The sequence below is a fragment of the Pelodiscus sinensis genome, chromosome 6 (genome assembly GCF_049634645.1).
Source record: "Pelodiscus sinensis isolate JC-2024 chromosome 6, ASM4963464v1, whole genome shotgun sequence".
In the NCBI taxonomy this organism is placed as follows: domain Eukaryota; kingdom Metazoa; phylum Chordata; order Testudines; family Trionychidae; genus Pelodiscus; species Pelodiscus sinensis.
The window spans coordinates 53465374-53483209 of NC_134716.1; the positions used below are offsets into that span (position 1 = coordinate 53465374).

The following is a 17836-nucleotide window of genomic DNA, read 5'->3' on the forward strand; positions in this document are numbered from 1 at the left end:
GACCCTCTGTCTGCTCTGGTTGTCATGCACCAAGGGGCAGGACATAAGTGGGGGCTTCTCTCAGGCTGTCCAGACCCTGCCTAGAGCAGGTGGAGATCTCTGGACTTTCTACAGCAGCCAGAACTCCCTGGGCTGTTCTTCCCATGGCACAGCTCCAGCTTTTAGTCTGGCTGGACATAGGGCTCCTAAGGAAAAGGAGGGATAGGGGGCAGGTCCATGGAGAAGGTGGAGCTCCTACCTGTGTCCTGTTTTTGCCTTTTGAAAAGGTCACCTTATCTGGGTCTTGTCCATAGAATATGTTTTCTCCACCACATCTTCCTGTGGTGGAAAAACCACTGGATTGTAGGATAAGCCATGAGCTGCTTTTCTTTTTTCCTAGTCCTCTTCCTCCTTCTCTTCTCTGTAAAAATGGCAATGGATATTCACCACTCCTCCCTTTATTCCTCTCTACAGGTATGGCTAGACTGCAGAGCTTTTCCGGGATACTCTCCAGTATCCCGGAAAAGCTCTGTGTCCACAGAGTGTCCACTTTTCTGAAAAAAATGTCGGAAAAGTGGATGTGTTTTGTTGGCATCCCTATAAACCTTGTTTCACGAGGGTTCTGAAAGAGGGTTTTTTTCTGACATTTGGGCCTGTCTAGATGGGCTAAATGTTGGAACAGCCTCTTTTGGAAGAAAAGCAGAAAAAGATATGCAAATTGCAGTTCGCAATTTGCGCCTCTTTTTCTGACTTTTCTTTATAGTGTAGACATCGCCTACCTTGTAATTTTGGGGCCTGGAGGAAGGTGAGAAACCTATTTTGTGGCTACCCTTCTAGGCCTATGAGGAGAAAAAACATTTCCATGGTGCTACTACCCTCTTCAGGTCTGTGAAGGAAAGAAGAGATTGGAGACCTTCTGATCCATCCAGGCCTGGGAGAAGTGAAGAGCTAACTGCTTGCCTAGAAGGCTGGCGTGTGGGTGGCGGGTCAGAGTAAAATGCTAGGGTTGGAGAGAGCAATGAGCGAGTGAGAGAGAGATGCATGTGCAAGGTTGTGTGACCACCCCATGCGCACCCATGACAGCAGGGGAGATGGGTCCACCCAAAATCTCACCTCTTCTGTCTCACCCACTGGAGTCCAGCCCCAGCCCTTACTATGACTGCAAGTCTTGCTCAACGCCTCTGTGTGTCCCTTCTCTCCCTGCCCTAGGGTAGTGGCCTTGGAGACTGGAGAGCAGGGAGATGTGGTCACAACCCACAGCAACAGGTGATGAGTATCAGCCTCTTTGTGCCAAGCTGGCAGGCCTAACAACCAAGCAGCTCTTTGCCTGTGAAGCCACCCCTCCCCTCCTTCTGCAGCTGAACTGACACTGGGCAGAAGGAGCAGCCAGAATGGCCCCAACACCAGGAGGGCAGGCAACGTAGCATGAGCCCCCAGCCTACCTGGCCCAGCCTGCCTGCATGGGAACAGCAGGCAGGAAAGGGCCTGGAGGTGAGGTCATATCAGGCAGTTTGGTAAAGTAGAGCTTTCCTGTACCTAAGACACCCAACCCCCATGCCTGGCAGGGAGGAGCACCTCCTTCCACCTGCTCTCTTTACATACCTCCCTTCCCAACACTAAAAACCAGTCAAATACATTATGGCTTCTTCCCTCCCCCCACCCCTTCCCAGTAAATCACTTCTCCCTCTTTTCTTCATTGCTTTTAAGTAGCACTGCTCCCTGCCCACCTCAAATTTTGCTCCAATGCTTTCTTTACATCCCCCTTCCTGGATTTCTCACAATCCTGCATCTCTATATGTATCTGTACCATTTTTGCAAATTATGCAAATGTGAGCTGTAATGGTTTTGCCCACATGATATTTGCAGTTATGCAAGGGCAAGGAGAAACACAGCCTCTGAGGTCTAAGGAGTGGGCAGGCATAACAGGGGACAACTAATGCCATTTTAAAGATACAATCCCATCTCATGTTGCTTTTGAGGTGATATAATTCCTCATTGCTCTCAGTGCATGGCTGTATCCTCAAAGCACAATCTATGGGTATCATCAAGTACACTGATACATTTTCTTTGGTTTTCAGGTTTCTGAGTAGTCAAGGAAATCAATGCAGTATTCTCAGCCAATCCCTGTCTGCACACTAGTTTGTGGAGGCATCATGTTTCTTGAAAACTGAATAATGCTGCCTAATAACATTGTATCTCTTCCACTGCATGGCTTGAATAATTCTTCTAAATTCTGTTTTTATTTTGGGAGGGACTATCAAATGGTCACCATGAAATATGCAATACAGCAAAATTAAAGTGGTCTATTTAACATGCTACATGTCAGACAGCCTATTTCATTCCAGATGGCAAAGCAACTTTTTTTTCCATATGATAGTGGGATGGGAACAATTGTGTTTATTTTTTCTATTTTCTGGAATGTTTGCCACATAAATGTGCCTTGAGAAGGACATATATTTTGCCATGAGCATAGTACTAAATCTCCCCAGAGTGAGTTAGCTCAGGGTTGCAGTTTTCAAGTGTAATTATGTGTATTAAGTCCCAGTTCATTTCCTATTCTCCTGAAAAATGCCATCCCCAAAGCACTATATAACCATACAGTAATGTGAATGAGTGAAAAGCTTTGAATTCATTGTGTAATAACAAATGTTTGATGAACCCAATATTTTGAGTGCAGCATATGAGTCCAGCATGAGCCCCAGTTGTTTATTCCATGCACACAAACGCATTCATATAGTTCTATCTTGCTATATATTTAAAATACATCCATTTTGTTTCACCTTTTGGGAATCATGTTTACATGCAGCTATGCTGTAATAATCTTTTGAGAATTTTTCTAAGCTATGTGTTTTTCATTTGGAGATCCTAAGGTTTTTTTGGTAATTTTGTTTTTTTATGCACTGTATTCATGCTTTCTATTATCCCTCCAGCTTTGTCTTCAGCTGAACATATTATTTTTTTCTTTCCCCTCCAAGTGATTATTTGCTAGGGGATTTGCATTTAAATGGATGCGGAAAGTGCATTAATGACACCTACACTAACAAAGGGAAAGCTGCTTGGTATTTGTTGTTGCCAGACATGAATGAAAAAAAAATCAATTAATGTTTTGTGAGAGGAGTTCTCAGGTATCTACATTTTCGGCATAGGCTCTTCATTAGATTGTAGTTAATACAAGCTGTTTATACAGCATTATACAAGCATCAATGGCCTGATCGGAAAAGAACAGTTACCAAAATGTAACAGTGTTGTGTGACATCTATTTCAGCACTTGGATTAGATTCTGAGAACCTCCAGCTAGGATAGTCTTGAGGATTTGTTCCTAAGTTTTTCCTGTTTTATACCTCCATTTATCTGCTAGAATTAAGTTGCACTGATCAGACTGTAATGTATATTTGTTAAGGTATGTTTTTTGTTTTATGGAGTAAAACAATAGGAGTTTTGCAAATAGCCTGAATATATGTGGAAGAGCGAGAGAGAGTGTAGCTATGAACCGATCTGTTGTAACTTGCATATAAAGTACAAATGTAAGATTATCATTTAACGTTATAAATGATAAAATTAAATTGGACTTGGCAAAAGGACTGTATTACTGAAGAATATTTCCCCTTTATTGTTAATTATTTTATGTTTACAATTGTCAGTTTAAATGTATATTATTTATACAGTTACACATGATTTAACATAAATAATTTATACAGAATATGGAATTAATTTCTAATTAACTTTTAGCTCTGTTGGCTTATAAAGCTGCTTTAAATTTAAACCCTCTCTCTTTTCAGTGAATCCTTGAAGGGTAGCAACTGGCATAATTGCAGACTTTCATTTTTGGTATATTTATATTTAGCACATTTTAGTAAGTACCACTGATCACAAGAGAGAGAGAGAGAGAGAGAGAGAGAGAGAGGAAAAGGTAGTGTAGGAGCATTGTTTATATTTTTAGGTCTGCACAAGAAAAATAGAGCAGAGAAATTTACCAGAATTCTGAATATAATATGGCACTAACATCAAATAACTAAAATACAATTATTGTTTATTGCCTAAAATCAACCTTAGTATACTGCATATGCTAAAAAGAAATCCATAAAAATCAGAGATAAATCACTAACAGGTCTTCCTTGTTTATGAGGATGAAACAATCTATATTCCCCTACCTGTTAATGTGGAATAAGTCTAAATAAAGCAAATTCATTGCTTCCAATGAGATTTGTAATGCAGCAGTGAAAGAATGTGATTTCACATATTATGGTTAGTGTCCTCCATATCCATGCCATAATAAGTGTAATAAACAAGGCATATTTTAAAGCCAGATGAATACCTTCAGTAATTGACATGCACTCTGCATGAAAAACAATGATTTCCAAATGAAACAGCCTAAGTGGAATAAGAGGATTTACAGATACTCTTTGTAGGGTTGTATTATGTTAAATTTTCTCTTGCAACTCTTTCTCCTACTTCCCATTTTCCCAAAATCTCTTTTATAAAGGGGGAGGGGAAGGAGTGGAAAGAGAGTGTTCATATCTAGAACTTCCAGCACAAAAGTGACAGATAAGAGCAGAGGCCCTTTCACTAGAATAGCCTGAGGCTTCAGTGCCAAATAATGCTCTCATTTAAGAACACACTACTCTCATTGTTCTTCAGTGGATGTTGCAAGGACACAACTGAGGGAAAAATCTGGACCTACATTAAGTGAATTCACTTAGTGGGGTAATATTGGTGTAAACTGTAAACCCCTAAAGCAGATGTTATTAACTGGTTTTACACTAGTGAAGCTTAATCCAATATGACAGAGAAAAGGGTGCTGCTCCATCCACTATATTAGTGGGCAATTCTCTGCTGGTGTAAATTGTCAAATTTCACTGAAGTGAATGGAGGAATGACAATTCCCACTAGCTGAATATCTGCCTCTATGTTTGCACTGTTGCACATCACCATTTCCTGAGCACAGAGAGGAAATGAATGCTAAATTCCTCCACCTCCAAATCTAGTATCTTGTCAATGAACACATTTGGATTGAAATGAGATTTGTGCGTTATTCTTAATGTGCACTCACAGAAGGCACTGAAATTGCTCCTTTGAAGCTGTTAATGCTTTTTGATTGCTTAAAAACAATTTTCTGTTCTATGTGGTAATATAATCATTGGCTTATGCTGTGAATATATCACTACATATTCTAGGCCAAATTCTCCCCTTGGCTGCACTTCAAGGAGCCAAATTGTGTTTCATTTACACCAATGTGAAATGGAAATTGGTGACAGAAATTCATGGAGTTCCTCTGGACTTGCCTTGGGACCTGAGATTTAAACTAAGGTCTTGTCTACATGGGTGGCAGTGTTAGTACCTGTGGATACATGCTGCAGTGAAAAACAGGCTGCACCAACGCTGAGGTATGTGGTTACATATGGCAGTGAAAGAATCTGGCAAGCGGGTGAGACAGAAGGCAAAGGCGCTGGCAACCAGGAGAAGCTGGAGCCTTTCCCTGCTGCTTCCCTCCTTCCCCACTGCAGAAGTTTTTCTCTATTGCAGGGAAAAGCTCCCTCAGTGGGGTGCTACACTTTAGTATAGGCTCCAACTTTCTCACTACATTGGGGGTACACGACTACTTCACTCTGCCTCAGTCTACCCAAGTCCATCTCTTACCCAGACTCTATCCCTGCCCCACTTCTTCCTGTCTTGTCCCCCTGGAGCATGCCCTTATTCTGCTCCTCCCCTTTTCTCCTAGCATGCCTGGGAGCATTTGTTCTGTGGTGCTCAAAGGGGAATGAAAGGGAGGGGGAAGGAGTTCGTCAGCGGCAGGCAGGACATGCTGGGGAGGGAGGAAGCTTGGTTGCTGCAAGTAGAGCACCCATGAAGTCAGTGCCTATGAATGCCAATAACTGCTTAGATGTGTAGAGGGCCATATTGAGCATATACCCTTGGACTCTGGTGTTTCCTTCCCCTGCTCACTTGAGCAGAGTCACACTGTCTACGCTGCTATTGATATCCAGGCTACGGAGGAGAGCAGAGTATGTTTCTATCTACCACTATAAATGTAGGCATAGTCTTAGGTTGACAAAACTACAGCACTCAGAGTATGAAAAATCCACATTGCCGAGTGCTGTACTTTGCTGACTTAACCCATGCTGTGGGTGCAATTAGGTCAATGTACAAATATTTCTGTCAAACTGGCTACTGTTCTTTGGGGAAGTGGTGTTTCCCCAGCAATGGAAACCACCCTGTAGTCTGCATCTACATTAAGGTGTTATAATTGCATATCTATAGAGCCTTAGTCAGTGGGACCGACAGCCTAGCTGGGCCCGTGGGTAAGGCGAAGGGAGGCGTGCACTATGCCTCCAGAAGGGGCGGGTCCTCAGGTCAAAGGGGCGGGGCTTGGACTAGCCAGACTTCTGTGCTGCCCAGTGTGCACCATATCTCACTTTGGCAGTGATTTAATTGGCCCAGGTCTCCAGTTTCCGCAACTGCCTCAGCTCTGGGCCCTTTTGTATTGCCAGACCTCAGGGCAGTTGCCCTCTTTGCCCCTCTCTCCCATTGGTGGGCCTGACCTTAGCTATGCTACTGTAGTGCCCATAGTTTAAACATGACTTGAGACCACAATTTGGGCAATACACCCAGCTGCTAGATTCTATGCTGTTTGGAAAAACATAGCAAATATAGTGCATGAGAGAGAGAAAGAGAAGTGAGTAGGAAACAAAAGAGAAAAAAATGGTGAAAAGTAGTGAGATGGAAGGTTATAGAACAGAAATCAAATAAGGAGATGAAAAAAATTCTGCAAAATGGAAAAAAAGAACTTTGAAGGGAAAGAAGACAGAGGGACTAACAAAGGGATAAAATATAAAACTTTTAATAAGCCTGTGAAGATTTTTCTCTGAAAAAGGAATAGATCATAAAGCAGAGGAAGATGTAACACTGGCAGCAGAAAAATCTGCTCCTCCCCCTCCTTCTATTCACCAAACTCATTCCTTGGAAAGTCCATTATCTTTTTTTTGCTTCTAATACAGAAACCCAGTGAAAGGGCCACGAGGGAAAAGTGGTGTTTGTGCAATCACAGTGGAAGATTAAAAAAAAGTACTGTATCTTTATTGATTTTGCCCTCAGAATATAGCATTTAGCTACAGCTGGGTTTTTGTATCACAGAACCCATCAGAGAAACCTAAGGAGAAAGACACTTTAGAAAAACATAAATAAATAAACAGCAATAGATTGCCCTAGGCACATACTTTGACTAATTTTGGTTTGTTGTTGCTTATGTCAGTTAGGTTCAGTGAACAAGTTCTGTGGTAATGCTCCACTTGCTTATGTGACACCTCAAGAGCGAACTGTCAGTTTTTTGTGTTGTTGTTTCACTTATAATTCTATAAAGAAGGGGAGGGCCCAGCTTTTCATATCCCATTAGATTTCTTATTTCTTATAACTGGTTTCAAAAGATCATTGGGGAGAGGCCAACAGCAGACTCAGTTATGTGCAATACACAGAGCCCTTGCTGTGCAGGCATTAATTTTCTGTGTTCTGCCTCAGAAAATACTGAGAGGGATGTTGAAAATGCTGCCTGTTTTATTGACTTGAGAAAATAAGGTAGAGCTGGTCAAAGTGTGACAAAAATTTCAGGAAGCAAAAATACTCCCCCCCCCCCCATGACAAGTATTTTGCATACTAATGACCTGTATTTTGAAGATTTTTATATGCTTTATTCTTATGGGATTAAGTCCATGTTATCTAGCAGCAGTAGAGGCTGTTGAAGCTCTCACTCAATAGTTATGAAGGCTGTTTCCCCTACTTCAGAGGGTCTTCTCTCTTGGAGACAGTTGCTTAAAACTGATTTCAGACATATGAATTTTTTATTTAGCCACCTTCTCCCTAGAGCAAAGTCAATGTATGAAATCTTCTGTCTATGAAATCATTGCAGTGAAATCAAGTGGAGTTTTGCCACTGATTTCAATGGGGCCAGGATTTCACCCTGTGAAACTAATCTGTTAGACTGCCAATGACCTTTTGGTGCAATCCAGACAAGTGAGGGACTGTCACTCTTTCTTTGAACTCTTGGATGCCTTCTAAGGTCTTGCTGCTGTAGCTCCAACCTGGGTCACTCACAAACAGCCTGCCAGCATGCAAATTTCATCCTGAATGTTTGTGTATAGCTGCAGCCGGACAGCACTCTGCAATCACACTCTGGCTTCTGCCAGCCTTAATTAACACATGTGAGGTGATCCAAAGACACTCCTCCAAAAATATGTGTTCTGTACTGCACTGTCTACCTTCCTCTGGATAGTTCAGTTAATAAAGGTCTAAAGTCCCTGTAAAGGAACAATAAATAGCAATCTGCCCCCTTAAATGGAGTTACCCACACAGCTCACAACATCAGGTTAATTCTGATTGTAGTTCAATAAACTATTTTTGTTCTTTAAAGAGCTGGGTTTTAAGTAAATACAAGTATTAAGGAATTAAAGTCAGAGATAGTTACAAGAAATATAAAGTTCAAATACTTCCTAATCCTAAAACTTTACAAACTCGGCTGAAAATTCTTACTATGTGCTTCCGATTGCATTCCTCAACAATCTTCTGGTCAGGATCCCTCCCAACATTAAAAAGCTGGATTCTTTCTAAATGAAAAAGAAAAGGATGGTAATGGAGAGCTAGGGTGTTTTTTCCCTTCACTTATATAGTTCAGTTACTCTTTGAAATGTCTTCCCCTGAGATAGTGGCGACGTGTGTGGGGGAGGGACATGCTTTCCCAAACACCATGGGTGGGAAGGGCAATGGGCCAGAGCTCTAGATGGCCCAGGAGATGGGGGGCTAGTAGAAGGCCTAGTGTCCACAGCAAGAGTTTTGGCTCCTCCCTCCACACTCACCAGCTGTAACCTGTGCCCCCAGCTGGTGGGCACATCATTGGGGAGAGGCACCACTCCCTGCACTCATCAACAGGAAGCTAGCAATATGGCCAGCAGCTGGGGGAATGGGGTAGGCTGCAGTCCTGTTGCTCTGCTCTCCTAGCCCTCACTGCTACTGGCACCAGACCATCCTCACTAGTCTCCCAAGCAACATTGCTTGGGGCAGAAGAAGGCAGAGTGAGAGGCAGAGAAAGGGCAGGGAAGAGGTAGGGATAAGGGGGGCAGGAGGGAGTGCAAAAAGGGGCAGGGAAAGGCAGAGCTTGGGGCAGAGGGGGAGTTGTTCTAGCCCTCTTCCAGGTTAGGGGTGATACAGGGGAGAGTCATGCCTAACCTGGGGGTGGGTTGGAATAGCTCCCTCTAGTGGGCCAGTGGCCCCTCCCATATCCCTCCTTACCAGTTGCCCCCTGTCCTGAGAGTATGCCCTAGATAAAGTTCTTTACACTGAGAGCAAGGAGACACAGGAGAAGGTTTGATAAGTTGTTTGTTAAGCTGTGTATTTGTTTCTACCTCTTTTCCTTGCTAAAGATTAGCTACTTGATAGGTGATTACACCTGACTCTGATGACACTTGGCTGGGCATCAACTTGTCCTTTGTCTTTGAGAATGATTTATCCATTTCAATCATGATTCTAGCTTATGTTTGTAAAACTACATACAATTTTACATGATATTGTTGGCTAGCATGTTATCCATTTCTAAACGATACCTTACAATGCATATTTAGTACAAAGATTATTAATAGAAAGTATAAGGTCTGATTATAGAGGTGCATTCAATCACACTAACATAGGAAGCAATTGGACAGTCAAGACTTCTAGGGATATGCTGAATATCTTCCCTTGATCTATCCAAAACACATCCCCTCTCCAGAATTCTAGAAGGTGATATCTTCCACTATCTCATTTATTAACGCACCTGTTCTCAAATTCAAAATTCTGAGAAACTGAACTAAATAGTAGATAAAGGAAAATTGGCATTTATGTATTTGAACTTTAAAAAATTGTTTGAATTAAGTCCATCACATCAGGCACTGAAGGTACTGCCATGGATCAGATGCTGGCCAAGAATAGAAAACAAATAGTAGGAATAAATGGTAAAATTTTAAAATGGAACAAGGATAATAGCAGATTGTCCCAAGAATTTATACTATCATGTGTGTTATATTTTATATTTATTAATGTTATAGGAGAGAGGATGAACACTGATGCAAAAATGTCACAACATTTTTTGATTAGGGTAAATGCTCGGTTATCTGGCATATTGCGAGAATGGGGGGTGCTGGTTAATCGAATATTCTGGTTAACTGACAGTTATGCTTTACCAGTGGAATACCAATTTTCAAAGAATTAAAATAGATAACGTGTAAAATACTTAAATAGATAAAGTGTAAAATACTACTCACCAATCCAGTCGTAGTGATGCATTGCAGAGTGGTTGGTTTCATAAATCACTTAGGTGTATATGGATAAAGTTTTCTATTCATTAGGTTAGCTTATGACACTACATCTCACTATCGGACGAGTTCACCCAGATCACTAAAAATACACTTAACAGTAAAACTATACTGAACATAATTTAATCTTTCTTTGATGATTCAGAAAGCACTTCAGGATCTTGCAGTGCCTCAGGGTCATCATTATCAACATCAATTATAATTGTAGATGTAGAAGATGCAGGAGATTGGGCTGATCCTGTAATGATCTCATGACACCCTGGAACCTGCTTTTTTGGAATAAATTCCTGATTTCAGCTTGCTTACTTGTCTTCTGCTTCTTTTGCATAAATATAGAGTGCAGAATATGCAATTGCATAAAGTGCAGGCCAGTAGACTAGTATTCATTACTAGATTGAATGTTTGAATGGGGAGATATCAGTAATGCCAGTTAATAGAACTTTCTGGTTAACTGAGTGCCGGATAACAGAGCTTTTACTGTATTTAAGATTAGAGAAGATAGTGAGGGATTTTTTAATGCCCTAAGAACAATAAGCAATAAAATGGAATGTAAGGTATTTGTAAGCTGGAAAGAACTACAGTACTTGAAATACCCTTGTAAATTAAGGGGAAACCTTTCAGGAAGATGTCCAAGTTATCACAGTAAGGAATTCTATAACAATATCTTGCCCATATGCTGCACTAGCCAAAACAGAAAAAAAATTGTTTTAGGCACAGTATTGACTATGGCACTAATAATGTTATATCATTTTATAAAGCAAATCACTGGAATGCTCTCGCTTTATATTATATTGTGTTCTTGATAACTCACCTGAAATAGGAAAATATCATAGTTCGAACTAGGGTGGCTAATGTAGGCATTCGAACTTGCAAATGAAGCATGGGATTTATATATCCCGGGCTTTATTTGCATGTTCCCGGGCGCCGCCATTTTTAAATGCCTGTAGTTCGAACTACCTGCCTGCGGCTACACGCAGCACGGACTAGGTAGTTTGAATTAAAGCTCCTAAATCGAACTACCATTACGTCTCATTGCAGGAGGAATAATGGTAGTTTGAATTAGGAGCTTTAATTCAACCTACCTAGTCCGTGCTGCATGTAACTGCGGGCAGGTAGTTCAAACTATAGGCATTTAAAAATGGCGGTGCCTGGGAACATGCAAATAAAGCCCAGGATATTTAAATCCCGGGCTTCATTTGCAAGTTCGAATGCCTACACCCTAATTCGAACTAGGGTGGCAGTGTAGACATACCCATATAAAATAGTAGAGACTATAAGCTGGACAAAAAGTGTTTAGATCACTGGACTGTATGAATAGTGATCAATGGCTCAATGTTCAGTTAGTAGCCGGTGTCAAGTGGTGTTCCGCAGAGGTCTGTCTTAGGGCTGGTTTTGTTCATCATTTTCAATAATGACTTGGATGATTGGATAGGTTGCACCCTCAGCAAGTTCATGAATGACACTAAACTGTGGGGGTGAGACAGATTCACTGGAGATCAGCAATAAAGTCCAGAGTGACATAGACAAATTGGAGGATTGGGCCAAAAGAAATCTGATGAGGTTCAACAAGGACAAGTGCAGAGTCCTGAACTTAGAATGGAAGAATCCCATGCACTGCTAAAGGCTGGGGATTGACTGGATAAGTGGATACGAGTCAACCGGATACGAGTTGGATACGAGTCAACCGTATGACTAATGCTAATGGCATTTTGGACTGTATTAGTAGGAGAAATCTCAGCATATTGAGGGAAGTGATTATTCTCCTCTACTTGGTACTAGTGAGGCCACAACTATAGTACTGTGTCTAGTTTTGGGACCTGTACCTCAGAAATGATGTGGCCAAATTGGAGAGAGTCCAGCAGAGACCAACAAAAATGATTAGGGGGCTGGAGTGCATAATTTATGAGGAGAGGCTGAGGGAACTGGTCTCATTTAATCTGTAGAAGCAAAGAGTGGGTGGGGAAGGGTTGGGGAGGGGGAGGAGGAGGGATTTGATTCACTTCCTGAAGAGGGGTTCCAGAGAGGCTGGAGCTAGGCTGTTCTCAGTAGTGGCAGATGACAGAACAAGAAGCAGTGGTCTCAGGCTGCAGTGGGAGAAATCTAGGTTGGATATTAGGAAAAACTATTTCACTAGGAGTATGATAAAAACATCTATGGATGCACATTCCACAACCTCCCTAGGTAGCTCATTCCAGTGCTTTAAGTTCCAGCTTGTAAAAGCCCTGCGTCTGGGATGATTAGTAGGGGTTGATTCTGCTTTGAGCAGGGAATTGAACTAGATGACCTCCTGAGGTCTCTTTCAACCATAATCTTCTATGCTTCATATATGAAAAATGGCAATGAGAATGATTACAGATATAGAAAATGGCCATTGGAGGAGGCATTTAAAAGAGTAGGATTATTTAGAGTGAGAAGAAGAGCTAACAAATAGGGACATATCACAAAATAAATAGCACGGAGAGGTCAGTTGGCTACTCCACTTTTCCAAAAAATGGAGAATAAATTGTTACCGATCAATTCTAAACTCAGAAAAATCGGTAGGAAGAATTCTTTTGCCCTCTAGGGTAGCTAAACCCACCTGATTCAAATCTACCATATGTTCAGGGAGAGGAAAGAAGGGGATAAAAATCGCAGGCTGAATCAGGAGCATATTATCAGACCAACATGTGCTATTCTTTTCTCACAGCTATCTCTCTTCCAGCACAATGTTTTCAAAAAGGCAACTTTTTAACAGATGTAAAGATCTGTTATTCAAAATAGCAGTCTTTGTTAAATGTGCAGAGTTTCTACCCAATTCTCTGCTTACAAAAGGATTTAATTTTGAATCAGGACTGAAGTCCTCATCACATTTTGCACTCTGTGTTTCTGACGAGCTTGGACCAGTGAGAAAGGCTGAAGAGAAGCAAAAACAGAGTGGATTCTTAAAATAGAGATTCAGTAACTAATATAACAGACATTACTATTGTTTAGGAACCCTGTCCTGTAAACCTCACTCACCATGGGAATCAGACCCTATTTACTTCCCATAGTTTCATAGCAAAGTTAAAATTAAATATTTTTATTTAATTTGCATTTATTTTTATCATGGCATCTTTTTGAAATATCTTTTCAGTAGTTTTAAAATAGAAGGAAATTTCTGACATTGTGAGGAAAATTCCACTTATCTACAATTGTCTGAATTCTGTCCATTAAAATATATTCAGTGATCTTGGCTTGAAGATGGTCTATTATACTTTAACATTTCACTTTGACTATTCCAATTTTTGTAAATTATCCTATAAAATCTAATCTTTAGAATTTTATTTTTTGGAGTTATTAATAATAATAGATGATTAATTTTAGGAAAGCCTCATTAGCAATGCTATTCATTTCAGATTCACATTAACCTGTCAAATAAGAGCTGTGGATTCACCTTTGTTAGAATCAAGGCAGGTTCTAATAAGCTCTAATTACCACGAATGAAGTATCACACTATCTCTGATGATGTTTGTATGTTAGTGGGTTGAGAACATTCTGCTCAGATGCAGTCTCAGATATGTAATTTTCTGGATTTAGCTGGATTTAGCACTATTTACAGAAAGAGCAAAAATAACAATGTAGCTGGTGAAGATCTAATTTAGTATGAAATAGAATGCTATGCACATCATTCAGCTGAGATGCAATTGCCATGGATAAGTCCCTGACTGTGTGTATTTGGAATAGCTCTTTTGTAAACATACACACTGTGTATTTGTGTACATCAGCAATATGGTATCTTCAGTTTACAGGGGACTACAGATTTAGATTAAGTACTGAAGAGGTCATGGTCATAAACTCAGATACAAGAACCAAGGTCTGAGCTCTGGTACTGCACAGCAACAAAGTCTGATTGAAACCCCTTAATGACAGCCATCTGCTTTTGATCAGTGAGGCTGCAATGAAACATTTTAAAGACTTTATCGAGCACTTGCTGATTAAGATGATAAGACTTTTTCTAGAGTCCGCTGAATTGTCCTATTGAATATTTCTGTGGTCAGATACAGAATAAGCTGCTTATAAAGTCTAATTATGATGCATTTTTGTTTCTGTAGGTATCCATCACACTGAAAATGTAATGACTGAGATTCTATACAATTTTAGACAAAAGGAGGAAACTAAGGTGATCTATGGTTGTTAGGATCATTCATGTTTCCCAATTCCTTAACTAGGATTATTATGGGTAAGTTCACAGGAGGTGGCTACTAGGGAAGAAGGGTGGGTAATTAATGGTATATAATTGGCACATTAACTATAGATAAGCATTTTTGGAAAATGTGTAATTCATGGGATTATATAATTGCTATCCATGAATTGCAGGCCTTTCCGGGACATACTGAGTTCAGATGGAATTTATATTCCAAGTTCCTTTATCTATTTCCATTACTCTGTTTTGCCCTGTTCATCTCTAGTATGCTCAGCCTATGCTTCCAGCAGCTGAGTCAAAGCAGGGAACAGTCTGCCATTGCCTCCCAGCTAGGCTCTCTCAGGCAGAAGTGTCTCTGCTGTGCTCCCAGCCCACCTACCAGGGAGAAAAGCCGAATGTTCTGTGGGGTGATGCGTAGGGGGGAGGAGGGACAGAGGTGCAGGGAGAGAAAGACAGAGCCTCTTTACCTTCCTGTCCCTGGCATGTCAATCTGGGGGCTCACTTGACCACCTTCTCAGCCTGCCTCCCCCACACGTTGCCTCCACCTCCCAGGTCATAGAAGCAAAACAAAGATATACCCATGTGCCCACCCACTGTGGTCTCTCCTGCCAACCTCCAGACAATGTAGTATGTGAACAGAGAGAGGAAAGAAAGGCACTTAGAGTTGTGCAGATAGATGAGAGTGGCAACTCCATTAGGGCGTGTCTACACTACCCTCCTAGTTCGAACTAGGAGGGTAATGTAGGCATACCGCACTTGCAAATGAAGCCCGGGATTTGAATTTCCCGGGCTTCATTTGCATAAGCCGGGCGCCGCCATTTTTAAATCCCGGCTTGTTCCACGAGGAGTAACGATAGTTCGGACTAGGAAGCCTAGTCCTAACTACCTAGTCCGTGCCGCGTGTAGCAGTGCGGCACGGGGTTCGAACGAGCCGGGATTTAAAAATGGCGGCGCCCGGCTTATGCAAATGAAGCCCGGGAAATTCAAATCCCGGGCTTCATTTGCAAGTGTGGTATGCCTACATTACCCTCCTAGTTCGAACTAGGAGGGTAGTGTAGACATACCCTTAGAGACTTAGGATAGGATCCATGAAAGGACTTAAGTGCCATGAGTCTCAGAGTTAAAAACAACAACTAACTTTTGAGTACCTAGAAAAATCACAAGAGAGGGGTTGGTTTGGGGAGAGCTGTGGGTCTAGTTTGGTTTGGTCTGGGGAAGGATGTTGGTCTGGTCCAATTGGGAGGTTTTTTTTTCTGAATAGTAAAGCTTTGTTCAGCTGTACACATTTGAAAGAACAACCATAACATTTAGTTCCCCATTATGAACAACTGCAATTTGCTAGGTTTGTAACTCTGACATTCCACTGTATTCCCAAACTTTAACATGTGTTTGCTGGTCAGGGCCTGTGTGCCTGGGAGGAACACTATTGCTGGTGTAGTTCTCTGGCTGAGGCAGAACTTTTAGTCATTCTAAGTCCCATGGCATGCTTTGCAATTGTAGGGTAGTTAGCACCTGTGTGTCAGGACAGGGATCATATTACTACCTAGAAAATTATTATGTTAATTAGCTGTTATAATGTTAGTGTGGAATGGTTATGCCAATCAAATATAGCTCTAATGTAAAGCCTTTGAGCCAGTCCAGTAGAAACTAAATGTTCCCAGAAGCCTAACCAGAGTGGATTCTTATTCATTTTAAAATTGCTGTGTCTTCCTTCCAACCATCTGAGCGTCTCAGTTTTTAACCAAGCAGTTTACTATATTCTGGCTAGATTCCATTTGGCTAATACGCCACCTCTCTAAATTCCATCAGCAGCTCCACGTGGGTCAACAGTTTTTAATTTCTTGCTGTGTAATATTGGTGCAAAATTACAGCAACCTTTGCTTTTATGGGATTGTAGAATTCCTTCCTATGGTGGCTATATTTGAAGAGTGAGCTAAGTGATCCCTGTACACAGTCTGTAGAGCACTTTGGGATACTTCAACATGAAAGGTGTTGTATTGGCATTAGTGGGATTTACCAATGTAAAATATCTAATGTTTCATTGGGAGAACAAATCCAAGTGAGTGTTTGCTGTTTTTTTTTTTTCAAATAAAGATTTTGTATTATCCTGCTATAGCTTCTAAATTAAGCTAAAAAGGCTTTTTTATTTCCGCTCTTGTTCAGTGGGCTTTTGATATAATGCAGTTTTGCTTGGCAACAGCCATGGCTTAAAATGGTATTCCATGTATATAATTTGTGTTAGAAAACCCAGGAGCATACTTTTTCACTGCATCTGTTTTTGTTGTTGCTTAAAATGTGTGCATTTGGAGAACAATTTGGAGAGAAAGGATGTATCCGAACAGAGTAAGTTTCAACATACTATAAATTATGCTGCAAAAAAATGCAATAAAGTGTGTTTGCAGAAGCAAGCTAGCTTCTTTTTATCATGGTTACAAAAGGAGTAATGTTCATTGATTGGATATGTTTGATACAATATAGCATACAGCACACTGTATGAACAAAGACAACAGAGAAACAGCTAGTGTTTTGACTTTAATAGAGTTGTCTTGATTACATAGCACAAGCAATGATAAGCTTGATTAAATGACTTTATTTCATTGAGATCTTTTAACAGCTGAATACATAACTTGTAGTTTAACTTACCCAGTTACCGCTATGTTGCTATGGCAATAAAATATATACAAGAATGACATTTGACATTATTTTAATTTTTATAATTTGCAATCAAAAGGCTCCAAAAGTATGCTATTTTTCAAAGATGGCTTAGGAAAAATAGAAATGTAATTAACATCTTCTGAACAGCTATGAATCCTAAAAAACTAAATATAAAAAGTCTCTGGGAGTAGCAGCATTACGCTATGTCTACACAGCAGTGTTATTTCAAAATAACTAGCATTATTTCAAAATAATATAATCCATGTCTACACATCTGGCAGTTATTTTGTCAAGCTGGAGGACTTCTTACTCTATCTCCTGTAACCCTCATTATACGAGGAATAAGGGAAGTCGGAGGGAGAGTGCTCTATTTCAAAGTAAGTGCTGTGTAGACAGCATCAAAATTCAAAATATGCTATTTCAAAATAAGCTACGCAATTGACGTAGCTCAATTTGCATGGCATATCTCAAGTTAAGCCCTGCTGCATAGACACGCCCTTAGTATGCATCTACACTGCAGGACTTAACTCGAAATAAGTTACGCAAATTGAGCTACGACAATTGCATAGCTTATTTCAAAATAGGGAACGTTTACACAGCCCTCATTTCAAAATAGAGCACTCTTTCTCCAACTTCCCTTATTCCTTGTACAATGAGGGTTACAGGAGTCAGAGTAAAAAGTCCTCCAGCTTGACAGTATTTTGAC

The 17836-nt window shown here is 40.7% G+C and overlaps 1 long non-coding RNA gene across 2 annotated transcripts in view; it reads right to left on the reverse strand.

Annotated features, from left to right (window-relative positions):
- Nucleotides 1–17836, reverse strand: part of LOC142830059 (uncharacterized) — a 202106-nt gene that overhangs the window by 21351 nt on the left and 162919 nt on the right. The gene's annotated exons all lie outside the window — the stretch shown is intronic.